Below are 14,137 nucleotides of genomic sequence, written 5' to 3'. Positions count from 1 at the left end.
ATCACCTCACAATAATCTTAATCGGCGCAGCGAAAAAGATATTGTGGAATCACAAACGATAAGACGAAGTTTGTTTGTGATTACTTTTCTATCTTGCCTATCGGAGATATCAATCTCAAGCCAATTATTACAATTGTACTCCTACGATAGAAGAAGCAAGATCAAATCACACAACTACGATAAAAGTAGTATCGGTCTGGCTTCACAATCCCAATGAAGTCTTTAATTCGTTAACCTGGTTTAGAAGAAGAAACCAAAGGTTAAAGGAGAATCGACTCTAGCTTAACACAACTAGTGTCACACAGAATGCGTGGGGATTAAGTTTCCCAGTTGCTAGAGTTCTCCATTATATATACTTTCAAATTAGGGTTTGTAATCAATGTTAGCTTAGTAACAAAGCATTCAATATTCGCCGTCCGATGAAAACCTAATTAGATTCAAGTTAATATTTCTCAACCGTTAGATCGAAAACTTAGCTTGTCACACACAAATGAAATGTCCAATTTTGGGTTTATAAACCGTACCCAAACATTAAAATTTGTTGGTTCAACAAGTCAACCAAATGGTTAGCCATATGATTACTCTCATATCAACCTTATTCTTATTCACCATAACTAGTTCAAATGACTCAAATGAACTAGTTAGAGAGTTGTTCAATTGCAAGGAAATATTATGTAACTACACAAGACACAATTGAAGCAAAATCGGTTTGATTCACTCGAATCGGTTCATGAACTTTATAGCCACGGTTTGCAAAATCATTCCTTATTTTATTTAAACATTAGTTCAAGAACAACCGACTTTAGATATAACCTGCTCAAATTCGCGGACTGGGTTCGCGGACTTAAGCTCATGGAAGGAGTTCACAAACTCCAGCAGAAAATCTCGGGTCGAGAAGTTCCGCCAGTTTGCGAACTTAGTTCGCGGACTTGGCTCACGCCACTTCCATTTCTCTTGATCAACAAAGTTCGCAAACTTTGGTTCAAGGAATAGGACTTATGCATATATGTATTTCCACAACAATGCTTATATCCACCAATGGTTATGTAATCTAAACTCTCATTTCAATCATTGAAACATTCTCAGAGAACATTATATAGTCGTTATTCACAGACCATTTTTCGTCAGAGCAATTTTCAAAGTGATTGAAACATAACATGACTTTCGTCACTTGGTAAAGATGAATTCGGCTAAAGCGAAAGCTTACCAACACATATTTCTAGAAATAGATAGGCGATATAAACTCGGCTCGAAATAGCAAATGTGTATAATGAAAGTCTATATATCAAAACGACTTTTGTCTCAAGAGTAGGAGATAGAGTAAATAGACTTTTAAGTGACAGATAAGTTCAAGTGTCCACACACGTTTTAATTGATGAAGATCCACCAGTTCCTTGAGTAGTCCTTCGTCTTGTCTGATGATTTCCATGGAGTTCTTGATCTCAACTACATTTTCTATGCTAGTCCGAGACCTTTAGCAATGTAGGATAGAAATCAAGACTTATAGTTTTGATCACTAACATTGACAAACATGCTTGAGATAGCAACGCATGCGAGTTCGACCGAGCAATGCTCTAACAGTATGTATTTTGCTGGTACTTGTTATGGAGGTTATGTAAGTGCAACATGCATAATCAGGGAACTTTGCTTGTCGGACAGCATCGGAGTTGGTTGTTCAGGTGTAAGTCGAACTGGAATTGGTAGTGTGTCTAGTTTTTTTGCTTATGGGTTTGATTGTTGAAATGGTATTTCATTGTTTCTTTGGTGTTGTCCGTAAAAAAAATTTGTAAATGGAACTACTTAGTAATTAGCGGTCTGATTTGTAATGGTGATGGTGTTTGTAAATGTGGTTAATGAAATTGCAATTGTTTCTTTTTTCGGTTTCTCTTTGTGATTTCTAATGAAAGGAACAATGGTATGTTAAACTGTGGTATGTTGAAACAAAATAGGCATTATTCTCTATCCAGTCTAATTTACTTGATGGGGAGGCATATACACACCTAGTCTGAATCTACAATCTGGCGAAACATAGAGATGTTCATACTTCATAATAACCATAAGAAATTGTACCATTCAATAAATATACACAAGAGTGCTGATTTTATTTTTCTTATTGACCTTATTTGTTTGACCTATTATGTTTGACCATTTTTTGATTTTGATTGTTGGTCAGGGACTAGAGATATAGCATGATACATGAGCCAAACCATGTTGCAGTTCAAGATATGGCCATGTTAACTAATTAATCAATTATGTCAGGAATACAATTGTGTTCTGATTAATCAAATCAAGATATTGCAATACACCAACGTCACATAATGCCTGTCAACAGGTGCTGGCTCTTGCGGATCTGCAAACGCGTAAACCCTGGTAAACCGTGCATGATCAACAAGTGTTGGTGTATATGAATTTTGCCAAAAATAAATCATGATTGTAGTAATAATGTAGTAGGAAAAATTGCGTCTTAAATTCAATAAGGAAGGACTATTCTGTTAAATAAGGAAGGTAAAAATTTAATTTTAACAAGTGTATTATCTCATTGACATGAATGCTTAACGTGTCAGGATATTTAGAGATTTCTTTAGGGTTTCAGCAAGATTATAGAAGTCTAATTAGAACTAACAATCAGTAGTCTAATCCTACAATCCTAATACGATATTTTTCTACTGGGTCTCGCAAAATCCGCAAAATCGCACTTTTCATATATCACCTTGATTTTCGTTTGTTATATTCATGGTAAACATAACCCACCCACTATATTTAGATTTGCATACTAGATATGTATAGAAAAAAGAAAAAAAACACCATATTTATCTAGATTTGGATCCTAGAAATACGAAATTAGATACCTCGTTCATAAGTAAAAGAAAGAAGGAATTGAGAGGATGAGTTCTAATGAGAAATGTGTTGTTCCTTCCAATGGTCTTATTAATAATGATCCTCCTCCTCCGAAGGGATTTGCTTCATGGGATGACTTTGTTGAAAGCATTGGTGATATACTAGAAGAGTATGTCGATGAAGAATGGGAATTAGTTCATATTAAGAAAATGATCCATGTTGAGAATGATCCTCCTCCTAAGGGTTTTGCTTCTTGGGATGCATTTGAGAAAATCTATGGTGAACATTTGTATAATGATTATAATGAATAAGAACATGGGAAGCCACCAAGACAAGCAAATTTATGGCTGGGCAAGCATTGACTAAATTCAAGTTTTTTACGTTATTTTTAGTACGCTAATTTTATTAATGTGTAAGCAAAATTATGTAGCAGTCAAAGGCCTACTGTTCAATTGTGCTCTCAATTCTGATTTTTTTTTCTGGTTAAGTTTGTCAGATTTTTCATTGCAATTTATGAAAAAATTGGCTATATTTTTCAACTCTGATACAAGACTCAATATATAGTACCTATCGTATTCATGATAGGATCACTTTAAAAGCAAACCACAACAAAATCATGGTTAACCCTAACTCTTCAGATCCAAATCTCTAAACCAAGCTCCCTTAAACACATTACTCGTTCATTTTGTTTTGTCAAAAGATTGATACCCCAACAGATGAACAATGGACAGAAATTAAACAACATATGCACTTGGAATCTAAAGAAAATATTGGATCTGTAAATATTAAACATTCACAAAAGGTATACTTCCAAGCAGCTTTACAAACATACTAATTAAACATCAAAAAAGAAAAACATAAGATACACTAATAGCACAAAAAAAGACATATATACAAATATATATATATATATATATATAAACAAAAGATGATGGATCAAGATGTGATTGAATACCATTCTTGCATAGCAGAACCGTGAAAACAGAGGACTAGATCAGTTACAATCCCCTTCTTCTTCACTGTTGTTGTCGACAATCGTAACCACATCTTTGTATGGCCAATAATCATCATCATCATCAACATCATCGTCTTCATCTTCATCCTCAAGCGCTGGCCCAAACCAAAAGAAGTGTTCTGGATCATCTAAATCATCATCATCATCATCCTCAGAATCATACTCATCATCCTCTTCATCGTCCTCCTCTTCTTCATCATCAACAACATCATAATCATCATCCTCTTCATCTCCAAAACAAGGAACAACCTTGCAACTAAAATAACCAACAATCTCTTTGTCTTCATCAAGAAGAAGAAATCGGAAGGAAGTTACTACTAGAGCAGTCATTTTTTCTGGTTTGATACTACAACTATCAGTTTTTGGTATTGAAACCCTAGGTTCAGTTTAGAGAGAGGCTTGGAAAAGAAAAGGCCGAGTAGTACTTTCCTAGTCTCCCTTGCTCGTGTTTTATACAGTGACACACGTTTTCACTTTAATATTCAACCTCTAGCTTAGCCACGTAAAAGCATGATAACTTGGCTAGTAAACAAGTATAACTTTGGAAAATAAATAAATACAGTGTAATAATATAAAATAAAAAAATTGGGTGGAAAATTAACATCAAGGAATTTAACTTGGAAGAAATATAAATTGGTTTACAAGCTCGTCCAAGAGTGACATCGGTAAAAATGGAAAATTAGCATTAAGCAATTTGTCTCGGTGGAAATACTCCCCGAAAACATAGATTTGGACGAAAAATTCTTGCTAAGATTGTGACATCGAAATAAATAAAAATTGGTTTAGAAGCTCGTCCAAGAGTGACATCGGTAAAAATTGAAAATTACCATAGATCGTGACATCGAAATATAAATTGGTTTACAAGCTCGTCCATGAGTGACATCGGTAAAAATAGAAAATTAAATCAATTTATCTTGGTGAAAATACTCCCGGAAACTTAGATTTGGATGAAATTTACTTGCTAAGATATCGTGACATCGAAATAAAATCAGGGGTTTAGAAGCTCGTCCAAGAGTGACATCGGTAAAAATGGAAAATTACCATCAATCAATTTATCTTGGTGGAGATATTCCCCGTAAACTTAGATTTGGACGATAAATACTTGCTAAGATCGTGACATCAAAATATAAATTGGTTTATAAGCTCGTCCATGAGTGACATCGGTAAAAATAGAAAATTAAATCAATTTATCTCGGTGAAAATACTTCCCGGAAACTTAGATTTGGATGAAATATACTTGCTAAGATATCGTGACATCGAAATAAAAATCAGGTGTTTAGAAGCTCGTCCAAGATCAGTGACATCGGTAAAAATGGAAAATTACCATCAATCAACTTATCTTGGTGGAGATATTCCTCGTAAATTTATATTAATTTGGACGATAAATACTTGCTAAGATCGTGACATCAAATTAAAAATTGGTTTACAAGCTTGTTCAAGAGTGACATTGGAAAAAATGGAAAATTACCATCAATCAATTTATCTTGGTGGAAATACTCTCGAAAACTTAGATTTGGATGAACTATACTCTCTAAGATCATGACATCGAATAAAAATCAGGGGTTTAGAAGCTCGTCCAAGAGTGACATCGGTAAAAATGGAAAATTACCATCAATCAATTTATCTTAGTGGAGATATTCCCCGTAAACTTATATTAATTTGGACGATAAATACTTGCTAAGATCGTGACATAAGATTAAAAATTGGTTTACAAGCTTGTTCAAGAGTGACATCAGAAAAAATGGAAAATTACCATCAATCAATTTATCTTGGTGGAAATACTCTCGGAACCTTAGATTTGGATGAACTATACTCTCTAAGATCGTGACATCGAAATAAAAATCAGGGGTTTAGAAGCTCGTCCAAAAGCGACATCGGTAAAAATGGAAAATTACCATCAATCAATTTATCTTAGTGGAGATATTCCCCGTAAACTTAGATTAATTTAGACGATAAATACTTGCTAAGATCGTGATATCAAATTAAAAATTTTACAAGCTTGTTCAAGAGTGACATCGAAAAAAATAGAAAATTACCATCAATCAATTTATCTTGGTGGAAATACTCTCGGGAACTTAGATTTGGATGAACTATACTCTCTAAGATCGTGACATCGAAATAAAAATTGGTTTAGCTGAATAAGCCATGTCCAATAGTGACATTGGTAAAAATCTTGGATATCGAGTCTTGTCGATGAAGCCAATCATAGTCATTCGTGAATTCATAATGCCGACCCATCAAATAAACTAGTTACACCTGATAACCTAACATCCCCAAATATCCTTGCCAATATTTTCTGCTGATCGGTCTGATACGACCAATAATGCGATATTATCAGATATTCATATGTATGTATCACTGATATTTTATGTTTCGTCCGGATTAAAGGCACAGACATGATAAATCATATATTATCGGCCAGTATTTTAAAAAATAAATATTGATCAGTTCTTTTAATACAAATTTAATTGTAAGAGCTAGCTAGAATTGCTTCTAAGAATATGAACTGGGATTTTAATCAAAAAAATTGCACCAAAAAGCATTTATGATCTTCCAAAACACTAGCTAGTACTATATTAATAATTTATTATTTTGCTTCTAAAAATATGTGAATTGGGAGTATAATAGTGCAATGTAGTTGACTAAGTAGTAAAGAAAAGATACTACTATATACAGGGCACTAGTAACAAAGGAATTAGCTAGTACAATAATAAGTACTCCACTTTGCAGTGGTATTTTTTGATTTTTGATCATTTCTACTTTAACAATTTGCGTAGAATATTCTAGTGGGACCCTGTCCTAAATACCAGTTGTTAGAGCATAGCTCGGTCAACCTCGCATGCGTTGCTATCTCAAGCATGTTTGTCAATGTTAGTGATCAAAACTATAAGTCTTGATTTCTAGCCTACATAGCTAAGTCTCGGACTAGGATATAAAAGTGTAGTTGAGCTCAAGCACTTCATGGAGATTCATCATACAACGACGAAGATCTATACAAGGAACCGTGGAACTTCATCAACAAAAAGGTATGTGGAGACTTGAACTTATCTATCACTCAAAAGTCTATCTCTTCTATCTCCTACTTCTTATGAGACAAAAGTCGTATGCTATATAGACTAGATCATACAAATTTGATATTTCGAGCCGAGTATATCTTGCCTATCTATATCTCGAAATCATGTGTTGGTAAAGCGTTTCGCTTTGATCAAGTTTATCTTCACCTAGTGACGAAAGTCATGAAAAGTTTCAATCACTTTGATAATTGCTCTGAAGTGAATCGGTCCGTGAATAACGGCTATATAGCGTCCTCTGATAATGTCTCAATGATTGAAATTAGAGTTTATATTACATAACCATGTATTCCTTCAACCGAAGTTTTTGAACTTTGTTGATCAAGAGAAATCGGGAGGATTGTGGAATTGGCTTGCCAAGTCCGCGAACCCAGTCCGCAGACTCATTCTGAGAACTGACGGAAGTTCTCGACCGAGAATTTCTGCTGGATTTTCCAAAACTCGTTTGTGTGCTAAGTCCGCGAACTCAGTCCGCGAACCCAGTCTGCGAACTGGCGGAAGTTCTCTTTCCGAGAATTTCTGCTGAGTTTGGAAAACTCAACCGATTAACTTAAGTCCGCGAACTTGTTTGTGAACTTAAGAGGTTATGATCTAAAGATGTGCTCTGAACATGAAACTTAAATTACTAAGGAATGCTTTATGCAAACAGTGGCTATAAATTTCATGAGCCGATTCAATCGAATCGAATCATCTTTGTTTCAATTGTGTCTTGTGTAGTTACATAAGATCTCATAGCAATTGAACAACTCTTTAACTAGTTCATTTGAGTCAATTGAACTAGTTATGGTGGATAAGAACAAGGTTAATATGAAATGCTCATATGGTTGACCTTTTTGGGTTACTATGTTGGACCAACATACATGATTAAAAGATTTTTGGTGGTTGTAGTAATGATGATAAGGGGTATCGTTCAAACTCGGACTTGTGAAGGTAATGGATTTTTAGATTTATAAAACATTATATACACAAAAATATTAACAATGGTGCAAGAGGTACTGGGGTTTAGGATTCCACCGAATTCATTTCTTAAGGTTCAAATAATGATTCTTTTAACAATTATAGCTCAGTAAATATATAAAATATATTGACTCTTATATTTGCCAAGATAAATTCTCCAAATATTAGATGTAAATGTTATGCATGAGGCATCAAATCATCTAAGCTAAGCATGCCGCATCAAATCAAATGACAACTAATTTTTTCAAATCATAATTTCAATTAAAATTAGTGCAAAAGTCATGAGAAGAATTAAATATAATTACCCAAGTGTGAAATAAGGCTTCCTCCATCACCCCAGTGTTGGGGTTTAGCTCATCATGGTGTAATTCATCTCAAAAAATATTATTATTGCTCCAAAGTTGATTACAAATGAGTAAACAATGCAACAGAGAAATCGCAACAGCAGTTCCTGTTGCGAAGACGATGTTGGACTGATACAGAGAAACAAATGGTGACGGAAAATGAAGTTCTGTGGCTGAATATGCTGTTGCAAATCGGTTGAAGAAACTGTTGCGAAGATGAAGAAACTGTTGCGCATCGGATGAAGAAACCGTGGCCGATTCCTTGTTCTTCAGACAGCAGCAGCAGCAGTTTCTCTGTCAATTTTTCTCTCAATTCCTGTGGAGTCTACACTCCTCCTATAGACCCCAAACTCTCGACAGCCTCTCTAGTACTCCCAGGGAACATATTTATACACCTACATCTCGTTGAATCTCCCTCAATTACTCCATATAATCTTCATTACTCGGTGTTTAAAGAAAATATTTTCCGAATATTTTCTTCCCTGAAATGATTCTCCACGCGTAAACAGCCTCTTATACTCCCTTATTTAGCTTCTACACGGTCCAAAAGTGTGCTAGAGTCCTCCATGTATCATCATAACACGTCCGAATCCCTCAAAAAATCCTCTCAAACCCGTGACTGCCATGTTCTCTGATGATGACTTGTTTAGCCGATTCTAGCCAAATTCGATCGATTCTGACACACATACTGTATTCCTTAAGCTATATCACATCTTCCTACCAATTTTTAGCCATTGAATCGCAACACAACACCTTCATTTTGTTGATTGAAAATCTGCCAGAGAGAGAATATATTTTCCCGCCAAAAATGAAATTTGAATTATGAGAAGAAAAGTGTCCTCCCCCTAATCCTGTACGGGTGTCCCTTTAGCAATTGGGGTGGAAATAGTAATTTTGGGGTGGAAATAGTAATTTTTCTGGGTTCCTCCGGTACATTTCTGGGACGCTTCCGGTGCATTTCTGAGGTGCCTCCGGTACATTATCCTGGGGTGTAAAACACTACTTTTCGAGCTCATTTCACCGCAAAGGCTTATTTCTCTAAAAACATCTACAAAAACACAAAATAACACAATAAGTACTTAATCGAGTCTAACAATACAGAATATTGAGAACAAAATAGACACATAAATGCGTCTATCAAATACCCCCAAACTTATTATTTGCTAGTCCTCGAGCAAAAATAAAAAAATAAAACCGAGTTAATCTCGGGAGGGCTTACAAGAGATATACCCACAAAACCTTAATACTCCAGACCCTAGCTATCTACAACGAACCTTGGAAGGCACTAAAGAATCTCCTTGGTTGGCATACTTATTGACTACAAGAGGAAGTACCCTGATGCGAAATTCCAATTGATGTACACGAGTTTTCACTCAAGCATACTAAAATTCATATAAAGTGACAGAGCTCTACTCAGATAGTCGCACTATGGACATCAATATCCGGAGTCAAAACTAATCACATGGATAGATCAAGAAGATGGATATAGAAAAACATATATGGTTTTGATGTTTACTAAGTGAACGGCGTTTCCCATATCTGTCTGAAGGCCTCCGCCAAAATGAACCTATCCTAATGGATTGAGATACTAGTCTGACTAATATCAACACAACTGGCATATACAAGGGTACCAGTGGTCGATAACCTAACTCTAGGTCAACACAACTGGCATATACAAGGGTACCAGTGGTCGACTTTATTGAATTTATTCCTTTTGGTCAAATGGTCTGGTCTCAATTTTTTTTTCATGGTATCTCAATCACTCTAATTCACCCTAGCATTGGTAACAACTTGAATCGTGAGCCCCACCAAATCACTTAGAAACATATTTAAAAAGAAAACAACATCAAAAAAAAGAAGTGAAAAGGACTCAACGAGATATGGTGAAACTATCATGTTATTCCTAACAACTGAGCTCAGTGCTTTTATGAATAGACTCTTTAGATGTTGCCATCTAATCAGATTGGTTCCTCAACTCCTACAATCAAAATGCTTTCATCCACTTAGATTAGTTAGTGCAATCCTTAATAAGCATAAATTTCTAGTCTCTGGAGCTTATTTATTGCAACTAAGAACTTTCTCCCATACCCCCAAACTTAAATCTAACATTGTCCTCAATGTTCTACAGATGAAATTAAAATCATGAACAAGGAGAAACTGTTATCAATGAAGCAAAAGAGATAAGGAAACATATTCCCGTGTCGCATGAATATTGGGTTACCTCCCAAGAAGTACTAAGTTTAAAGTATTTAGCCAGACTAAGCAAGGATTAGTAACCACGTAGAATCATATAGTAGTAGCCGGAATAACTGTGGGTCATCTGGATCAAAAAGTGTTACCCACAAGAAGAGGAAACTGCAACATACCAAGAAGATACCGAACATACCCTTGATTAAGACAACTACATCTAGTTGTGGTTCAGGTTCAGGCTCTATAAAAGGGTCTAAATAAAAGGTTTTCATCGGTTGGATTTCCTCAAAGCTAAGATCCGGTTCAGGTATTAGAGTCTGGAAAAACTCAAGTAAGAACTTAGAAGCGCATAATAAAAGCCTGAATAACTGGGAAACCTCAAAGTCAATCAGATTTGACTCACACAACTGACCACAATGAAAGAGGTGGTTTTCCTTAAGAAAATGTGTTGACCCTAATATCCTAAAGTAATTAGGTTTAGTCTCAAAACTTAATAACCGACACATCTGAAAATCATATGTTCCCACAATTGGTTGAAAAGTTTTTGGTGGGAAAACAATGTCAATCTAGGTATCATAGCCTGGGTTAACCACATCAACCAGAGGATGGGTTTCTAACAACTGAGCTTCTCTATGGACATCATTAGGTTCGGGAAAATGTGTATGAAGATAATCTTGTAAGATGGTTGAGGCATAGATGTCAAGTCCTACAGGAGGGAACTTCCTAAGAGTTAAAGCACACGAAGAATGATAATCACCTCCAAACTTAAGAGTTTTCTGTGTCTCTAGAAAGACTAGTCACAACTTCCCTAATTTCTAGGTCATCAGATTCCTGGAAATGGTCAATTGATTCTTCTAAGTCAGGTTCATCCTCATCTCTACGAGTTCATCTTCTTCGTCTAAGACTATTGTTTCTAAATCGCTAGACTTTAAAACATTATTCTCAGAATAAACTCGTTCCTCTAAATCATTATCGGCTTTGTAAACAGGAAAAACTACATCGTCTAAAACGGTGGTATCCCTAATCAAATCCTCGTCCTTTTGAATAGGTGAATAATCATAAAAATTATTTGGATTTGAACTAGAAATAATATAATCATTATAAAGCTCAATTGGATTAATAGATTCCTGATTACTATGCCTACATATTTCAGATTCTTCATAACTACTATCCTCATCATCATAATAGTACAAAGATAATTGAACCTTATCCAAATAAGTAGTGTATTTTATTCTAGCCTCGTCCTCTAAATTAGGCAAATAATCACTATTGATATCAAGGGTAGAATTAGAAACCCTATTTTGGAAATTTAGATTATTTCGAGCAGCATTAGCCAACTGTTCATTTTCTGCCTCTAGACGTGCCTGAATTTCACTGAGCATAACACTCATACGTTTACCACTCTCGTTTATCATCTCAGAATATCGTGTACACTCTTCTTTTGAACTATTCATTGCAACTAAACATTTATACGTCCTTTCAATCCGTTGTTGGGTCTCTTCTAGAGATGGAATATGTTCAGAAATATCATAATCAGGACTAGTTTCAAAAAACGAGTAACCAGTACTACAGTGTTCATGATTTTCTTGCTCGTAAGACCAATTCGCGTGTGGATAGTAATTGGGATAACCATGGTATGAACCATAACCTTGAAAAGGTTGGCGTTCCCAACTACTATTCCCACCATGGTCATAAAAATGATGATGTCCATATTCAAATTCAGATCGATACTCATTGTATTGGCTTTTGTCATACCAGTTCGACATTCTTAATTGCAAGGGAATTCTACACAATCACAAACAAGGCTGACTCGACCAAATCAAACCTATAAAGTCTAGCAAACAACAAGCATGATGGCTCCACTTAGATTTTTTTCTAGACCAGCTTCTATTCCTTCGAAAGGGAATTCGTTACAATTTGAGCACACCCCTCTGGAATCAATCCGAGCTAATGTAAGTTGAATCGAGGCGAGGGAAGCTCAGTGGAGCTTTGATACCCAAAGCCTCACCGGTATTACAAGGAGGCGCAGTCACGCATTTAACTTACAGAAACCATCAAGAACTTTGAAGTGTGCTTAAGAAAGTAACCAATATCCTTCGAAATATTTTCCTAATAAGCGCGTTACCCTATCGGTCTCGTTCTAGTCAAGTTTTAAGCTTGGGTTCGCGTTAGGTTTCGTTTTCCTAAGGCGGGCAAGAAGGGAGCTGTGATGAAATCCGAACCCTTATCTTGTATTGGCCAGGCCTTTCCCTTTACTAGGAATTTAAAAACAGTCCAAATTCGTCCTCAATCAATGAATCACCTTAAGGAATACAGTAACTCGCTTACAGGAGATTCGCGAGTGTTTCGATGGACTTACCTCCCGTACCAGACGGGGGATGAACCGTTGTCGTCGACTCGGGCCACGACTCCTATGCCGTGTGCGAACCCGAGGGGCCGAGACGATATAGTAATCGTCGTCCTTCCCTGCACACAGTTTATATAATAATAATTTTTTTTTTTTTTAATAATACCCTTCCGTAGGGTTAAAAAAATAAAGTCCAATTTTTAAAGTCCAAAGTCCAAAATAAATAAAAAAAAATTACAGTTTTCCTCACACACTCTAAAAAAAATTAAAAATTAAAAATTAAATCCTAAAATTGTCCTTTTTTCTTCTCTTTTCGCTTTTCGCTTTAAGCTTTTTCCTCTCCAAGTCCTTAGTGCTCCACTTCGAACCTGTAAATCAAAGACAAAAAGACAAAGTAAAAAGGAACAAATAATAAAAAAAAATAAAATAAAAAAAATAAACCTAAAAAAAATAAATCAATCTATATACAAGTCCGCGTCGGCGGCGCCATTTTGATTAAAAGATTTTTCGTGGGTTGTAGTTGTAGTGATAAGGGGTATCGTTCAAACTCGGACTTGTGAAGGTAATGGATTTTTAGATTTATAAAAAATTATATACACAAAAATATTAACAATGGTGCAAGAGGTACTGGGGTTTAGGATTCCACCGAATTCATTTCTTAAGGTTCAAATAATGATTCTTTTAACAATTATAGCTCAGTAAATATATAAAATATATTGACTCTTATATTTGCCAAGATAAATTCTCCAAATATTAGATGTAAATGTTATGCATGAGGCATCAAATCATCTAAGCTAAGCATGCCGCATCAAATCAAATGACAACTAATTTTTTCAAATCATAATTTCAATTAAAATTAGTGCAAAAGTCATGAGAAGAATTAAATATAATTACCCAAGTGTGAAATAAGGCTTCCTCCATCACCCCAGTGTTGGGGTTTAGCTCATCATGGTGTAATTCATCTCAAAATATATTATTATTGCTCCAAAGTTGATTACAAATGAGTAAACAATGCAACAGAGAAATCGCAACAGCAGTTCCTGTTGCGAAGACGATGTTGGACTGATACAGAGAAACAAATGGTGACGGAAAATAAAGTTCTGTGGCTGAATAAGCTGTTGCAAATCGGTTGAAGAAACTGTTGCGAAGATGAAGAAACTGTTGCGCTTCGGATGAAGAAACCGTGGCCGATTCCTTGTTCTTCAGACAGCAGCAGCAGCAGTTTCTCTGTCAATTTTTCTCTCAATTCCTGTGGAGTCTACACTCCTCCTATAGACCCCAAACTCTCGACAGACTCTCTGTAGAACATTAGGAACATATTTATACGTAATTGAACCATTGAATCTCCTCCATTAATCCAAAAAATCTTCCCATT

Source organism: Papaver somniferum, unplaced genomic scaffold (assembly GCF_003573695.1).
Source record: "Papaver somniferum cultivar HN1 unplaced genomic scaffold, ASM357369v1 unplaced-scaffold_104, whole genome shotgun sequence".
NCBI classification, from domain to species: domain Eukaryota; kingdom Viridiplantae; phylum Streptophyta; class Magnoliopsida; order Ranunculales; family Papaveraceae; genus Papaver; species Papaver somniferum.
This window is presented reverse-complemented; position numbering follows the sequence as displayed.